Source organism: Podarcis pityusensis (assembly GCF_964106645.2).
Source record: "Podarcis pityusensis genome assembly, chromosome: Z".
Classification (NCBI taxonomy): domain Eukaryota; kingdom Metazoa; phylum Chordata; class Lepidosauria; order Squamata; family Lacertidae; genus Podarcis; species Podarcis pityusensis.
This window is the reverse complement of record NC_138044.1, coordinates 25255535-25280001: the sequence shown is the minus strand read 5'-3', so window position 1 is coordinate 25280001 and position 24467 is coordinate 25255535. Positions and strand designations below refer to the sequence as shown.

Here is a 24467-nt window from a genome sequence, read left to right as displayed (position 1 = left end):
CTCTAAGAGGAAGGAACACCACAAAACAGGGGAAAGAGAATGAAATTGAGTGAAGTGTTTGGAATCCTGATCAGGAAAACTCCACATTTTGTTGCAAGTCCCAGTTATTTATTTATAAATTATTTATAAATTTTAATTGAGCATCAGCAACAGCATGAGAGAGGCATTTGTCAGGAATTCAAAATGTGTTCTGAACATTATAGAACAAAGGCAAAGGATGCTAAATGTTCATCACCTAATTTTAGATGTGTGATAAATATCTAAAAAAAACAAACACCAAAACACCCTCAAGATGGCATACCAGAAAAGAGATGCATGCAATGTTTGGCAATACAATGGCTTTTAAAAAATAACTTGTCTGGGGAAGCAAACTGGGGGTGGGATTGAGTAGGTTGGAACATACCAGAGAAAACTCTGATTGTGGATTTGGAAAGGTGATTCTAGAGAGTGTCATGGACAGTAGATGGAAAATTGAAAAGAATAGTTGACGTCTTTTAACAATTTAGTGATACATAGGTCCTGTTTATCGAACACAATGTGTTTCCTGGAAATCGTTTGTTAGGAGAGAGTATTTGCATAATGAGTCAATGATTTCCATTATTTCCTATAGAAATATTTATAATGCAGGATTTGTCCACGCGCTTTCCCCCACTCTCTTCATGGTTTCTTCCTGAAATGACTGCAGGCAATCAACAAAAGAAAGACAAAGACAAACAAAAAACAAAAACAAAACCCAACCCTAACGGATTTGTCTGAACTCTCCTGCTCTCTGATGTATCCAATCTTGCTCCCCGAAGGAGCATTTTCTGCCCAAAAATGGCTGCTGCCAACAAGAAAATCAGAAACAAACAAGGAAGTAAGGAAGTCGGCTGTTTGGATAAGTGAATCTGCAGAACATATAGCAAGGTTTGTGCATAATTCTTTAAATGTGGATAAGTGAATTTTCAGATAGTGAATTTTCAGATAGTGAGTAGGCAGATAGCGGGACCTGCATGTAGATACGTAAGTAGGGCTGATACTTGTGGAGAGCTTTATTTTCTTCCAACCTTACTGATGATATAGATTTTGTGCAAATACAAAACTGGTTTACTGAATTTGGACTGAAAACCAGCTGCCTTCACCTGGGCAACACAGCTTCCACGAAGCAGTCTAGTTAAGTAAGCTACTGAGTGAGGGCAAGACTTATAAGTAGAGCAGTAGTGTCTGATTCATTAATCAGGTGTATTAAACCAATTAAATAATTTTGATTGACAAAAAGACACTCCTGATTTAATAAGGATTCCGTTGTTGCTTTTTTAAAAAAAATGCAAGTATTTATAAAAAATGTAGAGAGAGAAAGCCCTCCTTCGCCAATGAAGAAGATGGAATGCTTATTCTGAAAGGGAATGCCTACTGCTACATGTGTGTGCATCAGCTGAAAAACAAAGTTTGTTTGTTTTCCTTAGAACTATCATTTTTCAAATGAATTTTAATCCATTTAATTACCCAAAGTTAAAACTCAATATGGTCAGTCGACTAGGATTTTTTCAGTTTGACAGCAGACAAAAAGTATTTACAGAGTGGTGGCAAAGCTCTAGAAAGAGAGTTTTCCCCACTTTATTTTTAACAGCCAGAGGGCAAGTCCAACATTACATTTCAGCAAACTGATTGCAATGAGTCAGTGACACAGCCAAGAATAGAACTCACGAGTCAGGGCTTCCCTGCCTGCTTTTTTACTTGCTTCCCCACACCCATTCCCTTTTTATAACACAAGCTATGCAAAATATTGCCATGCCCCAAGAGTTCAATAGCAAGCAGCTTAAATCCAGTTTCAGAGGGAACCATTAAAGTAAAACTAGTCCCACTCTTAGAGCGAGGAAAAGTCAACTGATGTTTATTATGGCTGTGAATTGGTGGAGAATCAGGATTAAGAGAATTAACAGTGAATCAGAAATTCTTTAGTGTGATTCCTACTTCAGCCACAAATTAATTAATTGGCCTTAGATTCTATCTTGGCCTCAGTCCCTCACACTCATGGAAATAATACTTACCTATAATACAGGGCTCCTGTATCGATTACAAGATAATGTATGTGAGAAACAAAGAAGACATCTTGCCCAATGAGCTAGAAATCCCCAAAGCGGCAGACTCCATAACAGTGGGAAGTGAAACTGGGTCCCATGAGCAATTCAGTACTAGAGGGACACTATTGTCCCCCTGACCAAAATGGCCAGAGCAATCTTGAGATGGAAAATGAAATCAAGGAGGCATTCAAAAGAGAAAATGCTGTAGTGGTGGGTTATTTCAAGTATCCTTAGATAGAATGGGTACGTTACTGTTCCAGTTAGGACAAAGTTAAGATTTCTAGATACCTTAAATGACTGTACCCTAAAACACTTGTCATGGAGCCAACCAGAGATGAGGCAACATTTGACTTGATCTTAAGTGCTGCCCAGGACCTGGTTCAAGATGCAAGTGTTGCTGAATAAACTGGGATCAAATTCAACATACAGTCGTACCTTGGAAGTCGAATGGAATCTGTTCCAGAAGTCCATTTGACTTCTGAAACGTTTGAAAACCAAAGTGCGGCTTCTGATTGGCTGCAGGAAGCTCCTGCAGCCAATCGGAAGCTGTGGAAGCCCTGTCAGACGTTTGGCTTCCAAAAATAGTTCACAAACCTGAACAGTCACTTCCGGGTTTGCGGCGTTCAGGAGCCAAAACTTTCAAGAACTAAGCTGTTCGAAAACCAAGGTACAACTGTATATCTAAGTGGCCAATGGCCAAGTCAATGAAACAGAATCATATTTGGCTTCAGAAGAGACTTTGGTATTGGTACTGGTATTGGTATTGGTAAGAAAGAAGTTGAAAGGCCAATTCAAGAAAATAGTCTCACCAGAGTGCTTGGGGTTGTTCAAAAGCATACTATTAAAAGCTCACCTAGGTGGTCTGCTGCTCATCAAGAAAACTACCACCAGGGTGAAGATGAGGCCAGATGGTTAAATAGCAGAGACAAAAAAGCAATTAAAGGGAAGAAGGCATCCTTCAGAAAATGGAAGTCTTATTTTAGAGGACAAACTAAACCCTTCTTGCGGATGAGTTAGGTTTTTTTTATATGCAAGGAACTCACCCACCCAACATGTGACAGCATTTGAATGTGCAAATCCTCCACTTAAAGTGATACAGTCCAGGCATAGCTTTAGAGTTTTAGTTTTGTTGAATTTATAAATGTCCCAGAGAAGCTAAGCTAAGGGGATTCATAATGTCTTGGCACAGCCTCTTTGTGGATGGCCTGACAAAAAAAAAAAAAAAAAAAAAAGAAATCCCACACACAGCTGCTGATACCGCTAAGCATTTCCCAGCAAAATTCTGCACTGAATATTTACCAGCGCATCCCATGTCCTCCATCATGGGGGTGGTGCTGGCACTGCAAATAGAAGAGCCAACTGGAAGCAAACGAAACTTGAGATGCGTCACGGTTTACCCAGATCTTTGACTCAGGGTGAAGGAATGTGTGGTGTGGTGGGGCTTTCCCTGAAATCTGTCCCTTATTCCAAAACAGCCACCATGGATCACCTATTCCCTGGGATTTCCCTTGACAGGAACCAGGAGAATTATGAAGATAGACATTAATTTAGAGACAGAGGGAGTTTGTTAACATCTATTGATTTTTCCATTGCCAGGTTTTAGCTGGCTGAGGCCACTAACAGGCAGCGAGGGAATTCTTGTTATACTGACAATCAATATTTTCCTAGTGAAACCCCAGCAGCAATAAGCATAATTTAGCTTTATCAAAAGAGCAGCCAAACCAACAGCTTCTTTCATCTGATAGTATAAAGAGAAATACTGCTCTTGAGAGAACAGGCAAAATTCTCATTCCAGTTTTTGTAAAGAAGCTTGAGAGAGATCATTTTCAGGCAGTCCCCTTCCCACCTTTGAGAAGAAAACTTGAAATCCAAAATCTAAGTTGATGGTGAGAAATAACTCTGCTGCATGCATCTTCAAAAACTAAGGCATGAAGGATTTATAGATATATATATTTTAACACATACACAGCTATTGCTTTCACACATCATGTTAAACCATGGTGTAGTGCAATTTGTGTGAGCAGGAATGAGCCGCAATAAGCCTTGGTCTCATGCACTCACACTTATTATGCTGCCAGGGGTTGTCTGGAAAGCTTTTTGGTTTGGTTAACAACAGGTTTTTATATTATGGGGAGTGATGAACTGTGGTTAATATTAACTATGGTTAGGTTCAAACAATCCAACTCCAAACTATGGCTTTTGATACTGGTTTGCCAAAACTAACTGTGGTTCATGTGAACAACAATTATGGGTCCAGAAGATGCAACAAGCAGTTCTTTCTTTTCAGCACAAGCACAAGACGCGATGTGCCAACATAGCCAGTGTCTATGCTTGAGACTAGACAGCAAAACAACCCCTGCCCTAAATCCAGACCTGTGAATTATGTGTACATCCTGAACACTGGCTGAAGGCAGGAAAGGAAATAAAAAAAACAACCACTTGAATTTCCTATGTATTGTTATTTTGAACCGGAAAATGCTTTAAGATCACACAGGCTGCCAGCTGAGACAGAGGTCATGCCAGAGGACAGAAATAAAAAAGCACATGGAACTGATATGGTACAACAGAGAACTGGATATTTGCCCTGGGTAAGAACAGGAGTGAAAAGAAATTCTCCATGAGATACTTTTTCAGTCCTCTCAAAAATTTTAAAGACATTTACTAGTTTCCAATACATTGTTTAGAATATGCATCCCCAGCATCCTAGACATTTTATGCTATGCTTATTTTATGTTGTTTTGCTTTCAGTCAAGGGAGAAAGTTCTTATTTTTACAGCAACACCAAAGTTATGAAGCTGACAAGTTGAAGAGTCCTGGGAGAGTTTGTGGCGGAGGGACTGAGTTAAAAGAGGAGGAGAAATTTTTTCTCCCTCCTCCAAAGCTGCCTTACCCAGAAAACTCATCTGCCAGCCACTTCCCATGCAGCCCCAATAAAGAGTAACCTGATGTGTTCTCATACTTGTAGTGGCTAAACTGTCCACACCTACTTCAGCATAACATACCTGGTATTTCTGTTGATCTAAAGCAAGGAGGGCAACCTTTTACAGACCAAGGGCCACATGCCCATCTGAGCAACCTTCCAGGGACCACATGCTTGTAGTGGGTGGTGCCAGTGTCTAAAGTGGGTGAAGCAACAAATGCAAATTTTACCTATGTACAGAAGGTTAATTTTTATACTTACACACATAAAAAGAGCCTGCTGGATCAGGCCAGCGGCCCATCCATTCTAGCATCCTATTATCACAGTGGCCAACCAGATGCCTATGGGAAACATGAAAGCAGGACCTGGGCATAAGAGCATTATCCCCTCCAGTGGTTTCTAGCAACTGGTATTCAGACGCATTACTGCCTCAAACTGTGGAGGTAGAGCATAGCTGTCATGGCTAGTAGCCACTGATAGCCCTGTCCTCTTTTAAAGCCATCTGGGTTGGTGCCGCCTGTGGCAACAAGTTCGATAGTCTAATTCTTCATTGCATGAAGAAGTACTTTATTTTATCTGTCCTGCATCTTCCGGCATTCAGCTTCACTGAATGTCCATGTGTTCCAGCGCTAAGAGAACGGGAGAAAAACTTTTCTCTATCCACTTGCTCCAGGCCATGCATGATTTCATAAACTTCTATCATGTAACCTTTCACTTGCCTCAGACACTGCAACACACTTCTCTATCCACCATCCAGACAAGCAAGAGGCATAATCAGTAGTTCAGCCAGGCAAAACACTAGGGATGTGAAGCAGGGCCAGAAGGGGGGGGGGTGACCCATGGTGAGGTCTGAGGGCCAGCTAGAGATGCCTTAAGGACTGTATGAAGAGATTGCAGCCCTGCAAAGAGTTGAGGGGAGGAGTTCCAAGGACCTGAGAGCTTGAGCCCTCAACACGGGTCTAATGCAATAGAATGTGCCTCACCTGCCAAGACTCTAGCAGTCTGAGAACAGCACGGTTTGAGAAGCAGCTTTGAAAAGGAAGTGTGGGCTGTTTGGTTGCCTCTATCTTTATCTTGCTTTAAGTACAACAAATCTTTTCTATTGAGCGTACACAAAATAAACGTTCAAACGATATACAACATTCTCAGATGAAATAGCTCAGGATCTAAGATAAGGCACAAGCTGTCTCCTTTCCTAGCATAGAAGGTGATTCGTATGCTGGGGCATGAAGTTGCAACACCAGACACAGACAAGAGGGTACCTATGTCAATTGATGGGGTATCCCCAGTCCAAGTTTAAGATCTGTCAATGATGCCTTGGTTCAAATTTCATCATATGAGGAAGGCATACTGGTCTTTTCCAGTGGCCAGCGGAGCTCTGAAACACTCCTCTGGGAGCTGTTCATTTGACTCCCTCTCTCAAGGCATTCTAGAAGCAAGTAAAGATGACATTATTTTGTTCTGCTTTTGGAAGTCAGTCCCCCCCTGGTTGGTTTCCTGATGTTCCAATGGCTGTTCTCTGTGGCAAATTTTAATGTGCAATTTTAATAGGTTTTATAGAATTGCTTTTTTTAGAAGCAGTTGCTGAAAAGTAGTCTACAAATTCCTGCAAATGAATCTGGTAGGCAGTTACACAGATTCAGTGGGCAACAGACCCAACACGTGACACCATCCCTAGAAAGGCCACTTCAGCACACACACAGACACCCTGAGAGTTTCAGAAAAGTGGTACTGGAGCAATATTTCTGGCCACTGCCTGCATGGGAAGACGACTATTTCAGCAGCCTGCAAAGTCGCTGCTGGGGGAGCATCCAAGCTCAGACAATCCCTAATGCACAGTGATTTCACAGCAGCAGTAAATGCACTTGGTCTCCGCAGTCCACAGAACATGCTGCACTCCAACCTGATGGGGGACTGTCCAGGCCAAACCACAAGCAGAAGAGGAATATCAGGGGGAGTGGGGCACTTAAGTGAGCTGCCAGAGAAAGGGGCACGTGTATAAGCTCAGCTGGCCCATTTGAGCTTTACCAAGTTATCTGCTGAATACTGATACTGTGTTTGGGGGAAGGTTCCAAAGAGTTGGGGACTTCATTAAGTTAATGGGTAACTTCCCCCTCTCACCTTCTTTTTTCTTGCACACCCATCTTTTTTTCGTTAGTCTACATGCTTTCCTTGGCCTTAGCTTGATGCACTAGACACAGGAACTATTTCCAAGACACGTGGAGTCAAAATTTTGGCTGACCTATTCTGATAAGTACAAACATACTGCAATCATGGATGAAGCAGGGGACAAGGTTGATTTTAAGAGCAAAGGAACATATAGGGAAGTGGTGCTGAATCCACAGATTACCTCTATCCTCTATGCCTTTTCTCAACCAGGCTCTTGACACTGAAAGTGAGAAAAGCACCTGGGGTGATAAGCAGTGGGCAGAGAGAGAGAGAGAGAGAGAGAATTTAGTACTCCTTATTTGCATAACATTTAAATTCTTTTTTTTTAAAAAAAAATGTTTTCAACACGATCTGAGTCTGCATCATTTCTAGTTTCGGGCTTACATGCCAGAAGTAGCTTTTGAAAGTTTCACGACTGTTAATTCAGGTGGAATTTACATTGCAATTTGGTACATGTTGATTTGCAAAGGCACTTATATTATGCATCACAGGCAAAGTCTGAACCTGTTCCCACCAAGAATGCCTGCAGCTGTGTCACCACAGCCCTCTCAAGTACCTTGCCCCAAAAGGGGTATTTGCAATAGGATGGTAGTTGTTCAGTACCATTCAGTGCAGGATGGGTTTTTTCCAGGAGTGGCCACAATATCATCTCCTTCAAGGTGGGCAGTACCACCCCCTGAATTCAGCACGTCATGCTTCACCCCAGCTAGTTTTAATCAGCCAAGAAGAGGAAGGATGAAGAGGGCACATTGTTAGGTGCATGCAAGCACCATGTCAAAGTAATCAGGTTGCAAAAACTGAAACTGATCCCATAGAACATGGTTTGATGGGGCGCTGGAAATCTCTTCTGGGACTGCATCAGTCATGACATCTAGCTTGCTAAAGAGAAGAATGTCTTTGTCCTCAAAGTGCTTAACATGGAGGGTCTCTGGGGTGTCCCAGACTCCATCTGCTGATACACTGTAGGTGTCAACAGCTAATGGACCACCCTGACGTTCTTCTGGACCATTTCCCGAGGATGCACCAAAGGAGGCCCTCTTCACTGCTTTCACCATCATGCTTTAGCATATGTTCAGTCATTGTTGCACTAACTCAGGCGTAGTCAACCTTTTTACACCCACTAATGCATCTTTCTTGATGGTAAAATTTCGTTACCGCCCACCAGTGCTCAATGGAAGGAGGATTCAGCTTGTGCCATAGAAACCCCTACCGCCCACCTAGAATCCTGAAACGCCCAGTTGTGGGCGGTAGGGACCAGGTTATCAACCCCTGCACTAACTACACTCTAACCGTCCTTGACTTGTTTCCTCACATGTAACTCCCAAGTACACCAGGGAGCCGAACGTGCTCAACTGGATCAGAGAGTATGCTCAGAAACAATTATATCTATAGTCCTCTGAATCTCAAAATTCCATAGCAAGTGAATGGCCTCAGGACAATCACCAGATCTACCAACTAGAAAATCCCTCGGAGCATCCCTTTTGAGTCCTTAGAATAAAGTTTAAAACCTGTAAAGACAAAACAGCAAGAACACCAAAGGGGCAGAAGACCTGCAGTTGCTGAACTCCCTTTAAACCTGGTTAATGATACTTGGCTCCTCAGAGAACAAAACAACACTGAAAAGGTCCTAGCCCCTGATAAATTAGATAGCTGCTGAGCCAGCAACAGCACTATCACATAAAAAGCAAACAAACAAACCCCAATTAAATAATTAAAACAGATTGTGGAGCTCAGCCAAGAACGACCTTTCTCAACGCCATCTTGGCAGCATCCTTTTGAGTCTGTAAATCTCTGCTGGCAGATCATCCCAACAGGTCCCCCACTTATGTGGGGTGAATTGGTAAATACTGCGTTGGATTCCTCTGTTGTGCAGCTCTAAAAAGTCTATTTTGCTTGTTTGTTTAAGACACTTATATACTGCTTAATCATTAGCATTTCTGAGCCCTTGCAGTAGTGGAGACACAAGATGGGATACAGCCCAATGTCACCTGAATAAGATGCAGAGCATAACCAAAGGGCTAAGGACTGAAGGGGTGCTTAACTTAGGATGCATATGCACAGGATGTAGCTTTGGACTCAACAAAGCCTGTATGTGTGGACTTATACTCTGTGACCCCCAATCAGTCCCACAGGGGCTATGTGAACTAATATTAGAAACCAATATAGAAGTGAGAAAAACAGCCAGTTCTGAGGCAGCAGGAGGAAATGTTTTTCTGTATTGTTCATAGCAACTGGTATTGAAAAGCTGGAATATATTACTGCAGTGTATCCAAAAGAATCAAATCAGCAGGCCAAAGCAGAACTACTCAGTTTGATTATTATCTCATATCTCATTATTTCTACATCAATATAATTGCACATGCCAGATGGTCAATATTTAGGGTTATGATTCCAGAGCTTTTTGATTGTGCATTATGTTTTCAAAAACAGTAGAAATAATTTCCTAATAATAGGCTCCAGTAAGACCCTGAACTATGTAAAGTGCTAACAGTTTACATTTTAGGAAAGCTCTTTTATGCTTTATACTGTTTAGGAAGCATGTGAAATCATACTATTTTTGAAGTCTTTAGCCATGTCACACGGGAGTAAGGCTAAGGAAGGCTAAGAAGAGAATCGCCCACTGCAAACCAATACAGTAGTTCCTCGGAACTTGAATGGCTCCATTCTTGAACATTTTGGCTTCCGAACACAGGGAATCCGGAATTAAGTGCTCTGGTTTTCTAACATTCCTCGGAACATGAACGTCCAATGTGGCTTCCGCTGTGCAAAAACCTAGTTGTCGGCCAATCAGAAGCCACGCCTCAGAACTCAAACGTTTCGGAAGTCGAATGGTCTTCCAGAATGGATAACGGTTGAGTTCCGAGGTACCACTGTACAGGCAACAACCCATTTAGGTGTGTTCAAATTGTGCACATGTGCATGGCACCAAACCTGGAAGTAGCCCCAAAACATCATAAAGACGTCAAGAAAAGGGGCAGGACATGGTAGGGGCAGAATGGGCTTACATGCACTCTGCCCATGCATGTGGGGGTCCAGAACGTAAGCCCAACACAAAACGAGGATTGCTTGTCTGGAAAATCAGAGTTGATTAGGAGAGCAAAGCACCAGAAATACAACCAAGAATAGTTAGTACCTATGAAAATATCACATACCCAGAAATCTAAACGGTGCAGGTTCACCACAATTATCATTGAAATGTGAAGGTGCTCAGCACAAACTCATTATTTATCTGTAAACATTGAAATAAGCACTGCTGACTGAGGATTTAAATTATGACTACACCACCTTTGTAGAAAGGCAAATAATAATGTACAAATAATGCTGTTAGTAAGTCAGCAATAGCGTTTTTTGTTCTATAAAATTGAACCTGCAAGAGAGACAGACAGACAGAGACACAGACACAGACACACACACAGAGAGAGAGAGAGAGAGAGAGAGAGAGAGAGAGCGCATGCTATACCACTGCTTGCATTGCTCACCAACACTACCTACAGTCCATGACTCCCCAAACCACCTCCCCCCCACATTCCCTGCACTACAAAACCTCAGACCAGTGGTGGGGAACATTTTTAGCTCCCACAAGTGGACAAGGCAACCCACCTGTCAATCACATGGGTTGCTCAAATCACAACACCAAAGATTGAAATGAGGAGTATGGAAAAGCTTGTAAAATCTTGTCATGCACTGATCACCCCATTGCAATTCTACTCCTAGTTCTCCTTAGACCTTCAGTGTCCTTCGAACCCAAGCATCTCTCCCCATATATCACTTTCTCACTACCTAACAGCATCTTTGATCTCGCTCCATATCCATCACTCCCCTCCTCTCGTGACCAACTAACATTTCTTTCTCCCACATCTCTGTCTCTACCCTTCTCTTCCTGTAAAAGGACCTCCCCCTATTCTTCTTTCTCTACCGAAGAACATCCCTCCCCCCCACCACACATACCCTTGTCTCTCCCCCATGAGCACATATTCTACCCTCACATTTTTTCCTCCCTCTCTTTCTATCCAAGAACACATTATTTTATGCCCCCTCCCCACACATCTCACCTCAAATCCTCTTCCCTCACACAACACTCCAAATGCATCCTCTGCCCCACACGTATTTCCTGAAACCTTTCTTCCCTTTTCCCCAGTGGGTGGACTGAAAGGAAAAGCACTGGACCAGAGTGGAGTAGCCTTTGCGAGCTTTCCCTTGAGGAGATTTCACCCCTCCCATATCCAAGAATCTCCTGAGGAGTCTGCTGATTCTCTAGAGAGGAGGAGGCGTGTTTTGCTCTCTACTTATTCTGCTCCAGCACCAAGTCAGTCAGTCAGTCAGTGTCGGAGAGAGAGAGAGAGAGACTGAGTGTTAGAGATTGTGTGTAGAGATAAGGTTGCTGCTAAGAGCAGCTGCAGACACTCAGTGCAGTGCAGCATTTATTTATGCCTAGACCTATTAAGCTCTGTATATAGTTTGTATAGTTGTAGTTATAGAATAAAGAAGATATTCTACAGAGCTGCTCTCCGAGTTGTTTATATACTCTGCTAGACTGTGCTGTACTCTGCTGTGCGACGACTGTCTTCTTGTGGGAGTGAATCCGGTGCTCACAACTCTAAGCTGTGAGTCCACAGCACTTTGACCTGTTCCTGTGCAGAAGGTGGTCTCTGGAAGTGCTACCCAGCTCGCCTAGCCCAGTCGGGGCTGAAGTGGATGAGTCCAGTTGGTGGCACTGGCTCAAGGGCGATGCTGACATCCCTCTCTTAACCTGCTGCCGCTGCGTCTACCATGGGAAGCCAGAGAAGGATGGCTGTCTTCTGTAACCAGTGGTGGCAGTGATAAAAGGAGAGTGGGAAAGCCTGCAAAACTTGCCCTGTGCTGATCTGCCCACCCACTTCCAGTTACCTCCTCTTTGCCCCTGAGGCCACTTGTCTACCAGGGCAGCTTACCAGCAACTGTCTTGCTTCATCGTCGCTTTCTAGGCCTGTAAGGCTGCTGAGCCTGAAATGGTGGTGTTTGTGTCCAGAGCACAGTGGAAGCAGAACACATTGATTGCTAAGGGACTTCCTTTCCCTAACTGTTCTGCTGCAGCTCTTCCGCCTTCCCCCACAAAACCTACACTGGTTGCTTGCCTGTCTATGTTGCCTACCTGCTGCTCTGTCATCAAGCTGCAGTTCGTGGACAAGCCAAGTACCGCTGAGCATTTTTCTCGCAAAAATAATATATGGAAGGTTAAGAAATCGCCTTCCCTCAATGTAACATGGATAACAAGACACTTAAAATGAGAATCAGGAAATACAGGAACAACAGTGAGGAGCAGCCTTCCCCAACCTGGTGCCCCTCAGATGCTTTGGACCACAACTCCCATCATCGCCTGGCATTGGCCATGCTGGTGCAGGCTGTGAGTTGCAGTTCAAAACATCTGGAGGCCAGCAGGTTGGGGAAGACTGGTGCAGAGGTACAAGAAAGCAGAGTGGCTAACATGCACCAAATATTAGACACAAGAAAATAATTTTTCAGACATTAATTGCACAGCCAATATTATAAAAGTCAAGGGGTACACATGCTGAACAGGAAACAATACCTGTATTTCAGCACTTTTAAATAAGCCAGCCTATGAAACAGGGGTTGTTTGTTTGTTTGATTGTTGTTGCTGTTGTTTTGCTAATTAGCACTAAAACGCCGGAAGCCTACATGCTTGACAAACAGAAAGGTACTATTGTGTGTACACACTCCTTTCCTATCTGTTAGAAAACAAATTGTTCTGTTACTCAAATCTTAACTACTGAACAGGAAACTCGGGTTATATTTCCTGAATAGAACTGGCAAACCTTAGAATTATAAGGAAAGTATGCACAGAACAGAAACGAGAGGAATTTACTGAGGGATTTGTATGTGTAGGTGGGAGACTTCTCCCCACTTTTCTTTTAAACCTAATATGACTGCAAATCTCAATGGGTGGGTGGGACTAGCAAAGGCTTTCCACAGGACCAACAGACGCTGGCTTCCTTCTTTCCCTTCATCCCCAGCGAAGAGAAAGCAACACCCGTGTCCTCCCCACCCTCCACAAAGGAGAGAAGGAAGCCAGTGGGGTTCTCAAGTGATGAGAACAACTGAGCTGCTCCTGGTCCTGCTGTTCTTCAGAGTCACACTGTGCAACCACAGCTTGATGCTCACTGACCACTGCTGGTCCATGGACCACAGTTTGGGAACCCCTAGTTTAAGTCATGAAAGTTGCCCATGAACTTGTGCACAGATATTTCAAACATATTAATGCAAAAATAAGCAAATTTTCATTTCATTAAAAGGAAAAGGCGTGTTTGGGGCAACCAACCCTGGAAGGGTGTGCATGTGAGGAAAGGAAACTGCAATTCAAAAACTGAAACAGAGTTGAAAGGCAAAGTGTAATACATTTCCATGAGCCTGGGGAATTTTAGTTTTTTTATACAGTGGAGAATGCAAAAGGCATCAAGATTTTACATGGAGGCAGGAAAGGGAAAGGAAACCCAGCTCCCTTGAACTACAGGGGATCAGCTTTTAAGAAATCTTCCTGTTAACTACATTCTTCCCAAATAAATTATTCTATTCATATTCTCCCATAGAACAAGTCGCAATAAAGAAGGATGGGCATGCCTCCCTAGGTAGTGAGTCAAATTTATCTTTCCACTGACTGGAGACGGTTAGTAGCAAAAACATGAAGAATGTATTTAATACAACGAGGAAGTGCCCAGTGCCTGCCATCACCTGACAAGACTGTTGCCTGGCAATGACTGCTATGAATACTTTGCCCCAAAGCCTTCAAATCATTTTTGGTAGGCACACTCCAAATGCAAGGAGTCTGTTGCTACACATAATGTTAATTTTCAAATGTGCACACTGTATAGATTTGATCTGTTTGGACTTGCAGTTGTTGCATAATGATGGTGTTAATGCAAAAAGAAGAAGAAGAAGAAGAAGAAGAAGAAGAAGAAGAAGAAGAAGAAGAAGAAGAAGAAGAAGCAGCAGCAGCACCTGTTGGCAGTTCAAGGGCAATTATGTTAAAAATTTCAAGGATTTCTGTTTGAGAAAGAGCCCCAACCCATTATTCATCATCATCATCATCATCATCATCATCATTTATTAAATTTGTATACTGCCTTTATCTGAAGATCACAGGGCAGTTCACAACATAAAAATACAACATGAGAACACAAAATAATAAAACCAAAAAACCTCCACTAATAGCCCCCCTCCCATAAACACATTTAAAAGGCCATAGAATGTTAATCAGCCCAAGGCCTGGTTCTTAAGAAATGTTTTCACCTGGTGCCTAAAGATATGTAACGAAGGAGTCACATGGGCCCCCCTGGAGAGAGCATTGCACAAGTGGTGAGCCACCACAGAAAAGGCCTGTTCTCATGTTGCTGCCCTCTGGACCTCTTGTGGAGGAGGCACACAGAGAAGGGCCTTAAATATGGCCACAGCTTCCAGGTGGGTTCATATGGGGAGAGGTGGTCCTTGAGATATTGAATTCCTGAGCTGTTTAAGGCTTTATAGGTCAAAATCAGCACTTTGAATTGAGCCTGGAAATTAATTGGCAGCCAGTGTAGTTGGGCCAGGATTGATGTAATATGCTCAAAACATCTTGCGCCAGAGAGTAACCTGGCCACCAAATTCTGCACCAACTGAAGTTTCCAAACTGCCTTTAGAGGCAGCCCCACCTACAACACATTGCAGTAATCTCACCTAGAGGTTACCGGAGCATAGACAACAGTAGTTAGGCTATCCCTGTCCACTTAGGGGCACAGGTGGGCCACTAGCCAAAGCTGACGGAAGGTACTCTTCACCACTGAGACTACCTGAGCCTGAAGTGACAGCAAAGGATACAGAAGAACCTCCAAGCTGTGTGCCTGCTCCTTCACAGGGAGCGTAACCCCATCAAGAGCAGGCAAACTCCCATCCATCCAGTCTAGGGAACCACATACTAACGGTGCCCCAGTCTTAACTACTGACTAAGACCTTTGGGAACAGTGCAGATTTAACCCAGACTACCTACTAGCTATAAGTTTGCAAATGAGCATCATGCATTTTCTCCCTTTTACTTTTTGTTCGCCTTAAACTGGTTTTATATGGTTCAAACCTGCTTAGCATCAATCCTGGTTTAGCATTACACCCACTTAAGCGACAGGGAAAAGAACGAAGAAAACAGAAAGAGCCCCGCTCGATCAACGTAAGGGGTCCATCTAGTCTAGCATCCTGTTTCTCAGAGCTTTTAGGAAGGCTGCAAGCAGGGCATGATGACAATAAACATCCCCTGCTGTTGCTCCCCAACAAATGGTACGTAGTGGCATGCTGACTCTTAAGCGGAGGCTTCATCACAACTAAAATGCCTTTGACTGAGCTGTTTCTCAATGAATTTATCTTGATTCCATTTTACACCCATGCAGGCTAGTGCCCATCACTATTATCTTGAGACAGCAAATGTCCCTTGCACTGAGCAGGGGGGAAGGGAGGCTGCTTCCAATTTGCAACCCTTGGTGTGCAAGGAGCCATTTGTCTTCTTCTTCAAGTGCCCCAATGTTTTCACCTTTCTGGAGTCCTGACAAGACAGCCCTTCTCACTCAGGCCACCGGGCTTACTGGTCATGTCACTGTGTAGTCTCTGAATAGGCCCAATGCAAAATGCTAAAATAGTATCTGTAGGTGAAACAGGCTGCCTTCACTGTGAAAAAACAAGCTGTAAAGAGCTTTGAAAAGGAATCCTGCAGTGAAGAGTGCATGTCTAGACTGGAATTATTAAAACAATTACCAGTTATGCTGGCTCCTGTCTTTATTCCCCAATAACACCCAGGTGTATCACATAACTTCCTCCCTTCAACCCTTCCCCACATTTCAAATTTTAGACTGAAAGCTCTAAGGGCAGGGGGACATGCCCTTCTGTACTCTGTAAAGTGACATGGACACTGAAAGTGCTACAGAAATCATCATCATCATCATCATCTGGGAAAGCTAGATGACCTCTTGCAACATAAGAGTCAGTATGACCAAAGGCACCAAAAATGAATGAACACTAGATAACTTGGGGAAAAAATACTAGATTATGTATTGCGAATTAAATAATTGTGCAGTCAATGAAGATATCACATTTCTTTGTGCTTTCTTGTATTTCAGGGTTTATTTCTTTGCTCTGCTTTATGGGAAACCCTCAAAGAAATATGGATTATTCTATTACATTAAAACTACATTTAGCTGTCCTAAATTATGGCAACAGATTTGGATACATGGGCACTAACTCTCAGGAAAATTTTGTATTTGGCTTCTTTAAAGTACCAAAAACAGTGTAATAAATGAAAGCGCAATTATCTCCAAGTGCTTACATCACTACTTTAAACAGTATACATGCATGCACATTATCTGTGTTTTGGGGTACAAATTTCATTTCTTCTTCATTCCTCTTTCATAGAAGTGGAATGCATCTATATTGTAGTCAAGAAGAATCCCGCTAGGCCAAGAATCATGGACTCTACTACCTTAAAACTCTAACCCTACCCCTATCAGTTAACATACAGATTACCAACAACACTAAGGCTAGCAAAACTTCTTGGTCACTTAACACCTACTCAAAATCATGCTTCCTTCATGACATGAAGATGGTAACAATGTTAAATTTAGGAATGCTCAGAAAGCGGTTTGGACTATGAATTTATGTTTTATGGTGTCTTCAAGTAAATTCTGAATCAGACTCAGAAAACCCCCATCTCTGCTTAAATGTCAGGCCCAGTTCAGAATGGGCTTGCCTGGCTCAGTCCCTACCTCACTGATGCTGCATATGACCCTCTATCTTTCCTTGTTTAGGTTTACTATGTTGCACCATAAAGATCCTGCTGCAAAGTCTTAATTAGACAGCAGGACTCTGGGCCAAGAGCATTCCATGCACAGGGATCCCTGGGAAATAGGTCTTGAAACTAGAAATGCCCAAGGAACCCAGTGGTTGACTAGCATTCTAGAGGATAATGGACATTTCATTTTGAGAATTTCTCCACCCACCCCTGCCAAATGAGGTTAAAGGAAATAAAGATAGTAAGACCGTAACAAATTCAAGGGGAGAACCTTAAGAACGACTGCTCAACAATACATGAAAAATAGTTTGTCAACCTGTTCTGAAATGGTGTAGTAAACTGCTTCCAAGGTCAGTAAATTCTTGAAGAAGCTGGAAAACACAAGGCAATTTTTTTCATAATCTAGATTGCTATAAATCACACATTCTGCTGGTTTACTCAAAATCATACATTTGGTCTGTCATACACTATTTGGGTGCAAAACACAACAAATGCTTCAGCATATTATTTTTTAAAAAATTTCTCTCTCCTACTACCATATCATCACATTTATAGTCATGAAGAAAAGTAAAGTCTGTGCCAAAAGAAAAATCCATGAAACATATAGCCAGAAATGTTCTTCATTGTGGGTAGTCTCATCCCTTCTACATAATCTGTGTGATGTGGCCAGTTAACAAGAACTCTATTCCATGCCATTCAGAAAGGACAGGGAGGGGGGCAGGATCAGTGCCAGTAATGTTAGGAAAGCTGATTTTTCATCACATTGCAACCTTTGACTTCATGAATGAGGGGAAAACATGTTACACTGGTGCACCTGACTCACCTCTCCCTTTAATAAAAAATATTAGCATAAAAAGTTAGTTCTGAAAATATCAATTCCACTATTTATTTATTCCTTACATACAAAGAGTGACATTACCAGGCATAGAATTCTTTCTCAATTCTTTTTTTCCTGATCACCTTTTCAAAAGATCATTTGGCCAGCCTTTGCCAACCTGGTGCCCTCCAGATGTTTTGGACCACAACTCTCATCAGACTAGCCAGCATGGCCATACTTGCTGGGTTGAAAGAAGCTGCGGCCCAGAACATCAGGAGGACACCTTGTTGGAAAAGATTGCCCCAGGCTGTTTTCTAACTACTGCACAATAATGTAAAGCAAGAAGCTACTGTGACAACCATGTGGAAATATATGAAGCCACAGTCTTTGAGCATACCAGCAGGTGAACTCCCTGCACTTGATTCAAAAAGCTGAAATTCTGGAAATGCAAAATACGTTACAAAACTCACAGCAATGATATGAAGCACACTCCACTATATGCCTACCACCTGTCAAGACAGGGATGCAGTCCTGAAAACTGCCACCTTGTGACCCACCAGCCAATCTAAACTTATTTCAGTGACTGAACCTGTTGTAGTGCAGTGCACCAGAGCTCGGGCTACAACAATGCATGTCTCAATTTGATTCTCATCTCTACTGTGAGCTCACTACTAGGTGGCCTCTCTCTCTTCCAGCCTCACTTAAAGTAAGGTTACCAGATTTTTTCAATGAATCTGGGGACACTGTAATCAATCAATCAACCAGTCAATCAACTAAATACTACACGTTCGGGACATTGATGTTGCAGTGATGGCGGTAGCAGCTGCTGCCTTGACCTCAACCACCACATCTCCCCTTTCTCCGAGGCTTCTATCTCCTTTTCCCATGAGCCTGGGCAGCCCCTGAGTTGTTAGTTCTTCAGTGGTGGTGGTGGTGGGGAAGTGGTGCGTGGTGCGTCAGGCATGGAAGGCGGAGAAGGAGGGCCAAGTGTGGCAGCAGCGGTGAGGCTCGGGCAGCGCGATGCCTCCCTTCCCACTGGAGCAGCCCCAATCCATTCCTACTTGTGTGCAAGCAGGAGGGGGTGGGGGATCTCTCAGCTGGGAAGGCAGGCTTCCCGTTGCCTAACTGAGAGATCCCTGCCCCCTCTGGCTTGCAAGCAAGCTCTTATAGGCAGCGTAAAGCCTCCCTTCATACCTGAGAGATCCCTGCCCCGCTTCTGCTTGCACGCAAGTAGGGGTTAGAAGGCTGCCCTGATAGGCAGCATGAAGCCTCCCTTCACAGCTTAGTTGCTGGGGTCAGGGAAGGTGGAGGCAGCCTGGAAGTTGCATCTTAAGAGCCTCTGCACCACCATCATATGGAGACTTCTATGCAGCTCCTGAAGCCAACCAGAGCCAACTGCTCCGGGCTGCTGAGACTGCCGCTGCTGCTTTTCCCGGGGACATTAGATGAAATCTGGGGATGGAATTTGCCCAGGGACTTATTCTCAAATCCAGGGACTGTCCCTGGGAAATGGGGACGTCTGGTAACCCTAACTTAAAGCACACAAGCCTAGCGATCACTTCTCATATCAGAGCAGATAAGCTGGGGACAAGTTAAGAAATTATTGTAACTCACTAAGGTTTGCAGGTCAGTAAGGCAGAAAAGGCAGAGGGTTTGGCTCCCCTGACTCAAACGGCACTTGCGTGCAAGAACTAGACTTTCCCGCACTTTCTAAATGAATTGAACAGATGTGAACAAACATGGATGTACTTGTCATGTGTAGTTTGGCCCTTGGGCTATAAAGATATGGTCTCCGAAAGCCAGGTTGCTGCAGTGCATCCTTGAACATCTGCTATCAACTGGGGACAGTACAAAGGCGATAGCCCCCCTGCAAGAAAGTGCAAACTGGGCTGTAGCAGTTCCTCAAAAAAGGGCTCTCTCAAAGGATGGCTGCTGAGTTTATAAAGCATAAAAAGAATTTGAATAGCAAAGGTTTGTGAAACTGTCCAGACAAATCACAAGAAAGCAAAAATACTCAATGAAAAATCAAATCCACAGCCCTCAGATTCCTCTCCTTCAGAGTATGCCAAGAGAGTTGAATTGTCAGCAATAAATTTATGAGTAGTCAGGGTAAGCACAAAACAGATTTGTCTCATGCCCGTGACGCAACACATTACCATTTGTTAAGTCAGATCCTTTTGTGGCCGGAAGTGAAGATTATCCCTTAAACTGTCCCACCCCTCAAGGTCACCAGAGCTGGCAACCATAAGATCCAACTCCCATTTCCACATTGATAAAGCAAATTCTTCAGTTACTGGCATCCAGGCATTGCTTCCACAACATATAAAAGATGCTATTCAGACCCTATTAAACTGGCTCCAAAAGGGGTAGCTGATCCCTTTCTTCTAGGAATTCTGAAAGTTTAAAAAGGGAACCCAGGAAAAGTCAACATTGGGCCCAGCAACAGGACAACACCACAAAAGTTTGTATCCAGTGCAGGGAACTGACATTTTCTTTTCTCCCGACTCACCCAGCTCCTCATTTTGTGGTGGGGTGAAGGTCTCCCAAGGGCATCGTAAGGGCCAACAAATAATGACTCCTTTTGACAAAGTGGGAAGGCAAGTGGACTCATTAGCAAGAAGACAGAATTCTTCTGGGGCTCTTGCTATTTAATATTGCAAATTACAAGGCACTAATGGCAAGGTATCAATTATTTTTATGAGAAACATTGTTGGCATCAGTTCTGCATCAGACTGAAAAGAAATTAGATTGCACAGGCCTTCTGCAGAGAACTGACCGTGGCTACATACAATCTGACAACAGTATATATCCTTTTCTTTGGGAAATGATCCCAAAGAAAAAATAAACAAACCAAAAGGGGAAGAAAGGGGGCAGGGTTCTGGGGAAAATGACTTTGGCAATCCCAGCCACCACTGAATTCGAAGGGTTTGGACTAAACACTATTTTGGCTTTAGGCGAAATCCCTTGACTGTAACCCCCACATTAAGTTGCAATCTTACAGTATTAGCAAAAATATGGAGTATTCACAGTAAAAAGGAAAAAGAAATTATAATGTTTAACTAAGACTGAGGGTGGGAGTATCCAAGAAGCCAGTACCAGATCTACAGATGGTCTGCCCTGTGGGAAAAAAAATATTTAAGACTCCGGGCACCTAAATCAAATGTCCAGGTGCTACGCAATTATGTGCCTGGGACAGATTTGTGTGTGTGTGTGTGTGTGTGTGTGTGTGTGTGTGTGCGTGTGTCCCAGCTTTGTCTTTCACCTTCAGAACTCAAAGGGGAATTAAAGGGCTAAAATATTATTATTCTTATTAGTAGCAGTAGTAGTAGTAGTAGTACCCTGCCCATCTGACTTGGTTGCCCCAGCCACACTTTGATGCTAGCTCTAATATTGTTCCCATTTAAAGAGTTATGGAATGATACAATCTATTGCCAGACAGAGGAATCTCTGGCCAAGTGGCAGCTCATTTATGCTGGCCCACAGGGTAGTTTTTATAATTTCCCACAGTCTGGTAGAGCTACCAGATTTTACCTACTATTTATTTATTTATTTATTTATTTATTTTCAATCAATTTGTTACTCAATATGGCTTCTAAGCAGCTTCCAAGTATAAAACCAATTACAAAACATCTTTTAAAATTACAAGCTAAGTTTCACTTTTAAAAATTATTATTATTGGATTGTATAAACAAGGATCATAAAAATACTGGTATGCTTTCGAACCTAGCAGTTCAAAAGCATACCAGTGCAAGTAGATAAACAGGTACCGCTGCAACAGGAAGGTAAACGGTGTTTCCGTGAGCTCTGGCTTCCATCACGGAGTTCTGTGCGCCAGAAACGGTTTAGTCATGCTGGTCACATGACCCGGAAAGCTGTCTGTGGACAAATGCTGGCTCCCTCGGCCTGAAAGCAAGATGAGTGCCGCAACCCCATAGTCATCTTTGACTGGACTTAATCGTCCAGGGGTCCTTTACCTTTTATTACCATAGGAATAACAAGTGATACAAAGAAATAGAACAAGTATCATGCCATTTGTACATCACAAAAATAGCATAAAAATTTGCAGTAATACTTGGTTCGTGACTTGGTTTAAAAGAAAACAATAATGAAGGGGAAACAGGATAGAACAGACTTAGCAGATAACATTCAACATCACATAGCTACATGCCTAATCAGAAGCCTTTGCAGTTGTGCTTAGATTAAGTATGAGTAATAGTCATTTTTCCTCTTACGTTGCTACCGAAACAATTCAGTTTTAAGGGGGAAAAACAGTTTTCAAAAGTAAGGCAAAGAGGGGGTGAGTCTCTCCTTTATAGTTTCAAACACCATGAGTGCCCTGATCAGCAGTGGGCAACCATCTGAACTTGTTTTCAGTCTGGAAGTCTGGAAACAAGGCCACCCAGAAATAAAGGTGTACTTTGTACATGCTCAGGAGGTTTCCTAGGTAAATGGAGATGTTATCCTGCATTTAGCAGCTTGTCAATGGCTGATGACTGAGGATTTGAACAAGCACGGCAGTGCTGGCCTAAGAACTTTACCAGTCTGCCAGATAGCTTTAATGTATATGAGCCTGTAAATGGAAGTATTTATAAAACAAACAAACAGAAAAATGGACTTTCAAGCACCTGTGAACCTTCAGGTTGTAAATAAACTGAAAACAATTACAGAATGTAGAGTAGTTAGTTGAGAAAGGGGGAAAAGAAAGAAACTGGAGGTGAGTGAAAAAGGAACTGGCTTGATCAAGCTCTGAACAGTTTACAGAAAGGATCCTGGAGTGAGGCAGATCACGGTTGTTGTTATTATTATTATTATTATTATTATTATTATTTATTTTTTTTGTTTTATATCACTTTAGATTTGTAAGAAAAAAAATCTCAAAGCAGTTTACAACCTACATTAAAACATCAAATAAAATGATCTAAAACAAAACATTACAAACGAAAATCAACTATAAAGGACACAATTAACAGGAAACTACAACTTAAAGATTTCAAAAGAAAACATAAATAAAGGAGGTCAAGTACAGAATACACATTTAATGAAATGATGTTAACAAAAAAAAAATCTTAAAACATTCCAAAATAAACTAAAATATAAAATAAACATTTAAAACAATTTAATTAGCAAAAGAATAAATTTCTATTTTAAACATAGCACATTTCTGCTGCTGTTGCTGCAACTGCTGGTTCATGGTAGACAGCGGCTATAGAAGCTTGGGCTGAATGGTCTGGGTCTACACACTAAGAGACCTGTGCTAGGCAGAGAAGCTGAGGGACTCCAAGATGGCGCTAAGTATGCACTCAGTGTCGAAGGAATGTACATCATTAAAATAAAAATATTTCCCCTCCATCCACTGTATAGGGATGTTTCCAGAAGGACCCCGTTTCCCTCTCCCACTCTCTACCCCCAACCACATGGACATGGAATGTTAACATTTGGAACTGGCAGCCCGAAACCTGAACCTTTAAGTGCTATAAGAGCACAGGAAGAAGATTGCTAGTCCAACTAGCTCAATATTATGTACTTTGACAGGCAGAAGCTCTCGGGGGTCTCTTGACAGTTTTCAGTTCACCTGCAACCTGATCTTTCTAGCACAAAGGTGAGGAACCCTTTTCAGCCCAAAGGCCATATTCCCTTATGGGCAACTTTCTAGAAGCTGCATGACAGTGGTGGGCAGAACCAAAGACAAAAGTAGGCAGAGCAATGGATGTGACTGTTACCTCTATACAGCAGGTCACATCCAGGCATGCAAAAGCCATATGTTTCTACCCCCCCCCCCCATCTCTCCATCCAAGCAACCGTGAGGCTTTGTAAAAGTTTTAATGGAATATTGCAGGCAGACAAAGCACTCAAGGAGGGCTTGGAGTGGGGCTGCACAGAGTCCCAAAGGCTGGATGGGGAATGCCAAATCTCTTGTCTCTGTCTCATGCACACATTGCCCCAGCAAGACCTGAAAAGTTCCTGTTCCCTGGAGCTTTGAAAAGAAGTACTCTTCTTACGACACACACTGGAAAATTTTGTTGCAATTCCCAAATTTAAATCAATTGTGCAATTATTGACACCAGTGTGGGCAGCTGACTCAAATAAACATATTGCATGGCAAAATACATTTCCAGTCCCTGGACCACTGCCTGAAGATTGAAAAGGCACACAGTAAGAACAGAGAAGTTAGCTTATGCTGATCCAGTATACCCATCTTTCAGAAAACAGAAAATCACGTAAAAATCTATGAGAGACTGAAGTCCAGATACTAATTCTATTATTGGCCACTGCTATAAAAAAAATAAAAAAGTATGTATCAGCCTAGGTATGACTCACAGGTGGCATCAGGTGCCAGGGAAGTGAAGGGTTAATTACTACTTACCTCTCCAGTCCAGCAGCTTCCCACTCAAGAACAAGATGCCACTGAAAAATAAGGTGTCATGGAAATGTGTAGGATTAAGTTAATTGCAGCTGATCGGAAGCACCTGCTGGAGAAGTAGTGAGAATACCTGCTGTTTGAGAATGTTGAATGTGTCCATCCAAGCAAAACAAGGTTTTGTGTCACACTTTCCTCAAATAATTTAAAAAAAAAAAAAATCAGAGAAAGGTGATATGATAAGGGTCTGTTATACAAAAGCCACAGAAAATTTTAGGCCACAAAAACCTCCCCACAAAAAACAGAACCCATTTACAAGATTTTGTGACAACAGGCCTATG

General features: G+C 42.6%; 1 protein-coding gene across 1 annotated transcript in view; it reads right to left on the bottom strand.

The window, feature by feature from the left end:
- Positions 1-24467, bottom strand: part of AMMECR1 (AMMECR nuclear protein 1) — a 132116-nt gene that overhangs the window by 28024 nt on the left and 79625 nt on the right. The window lies entirely within an intron of this gene.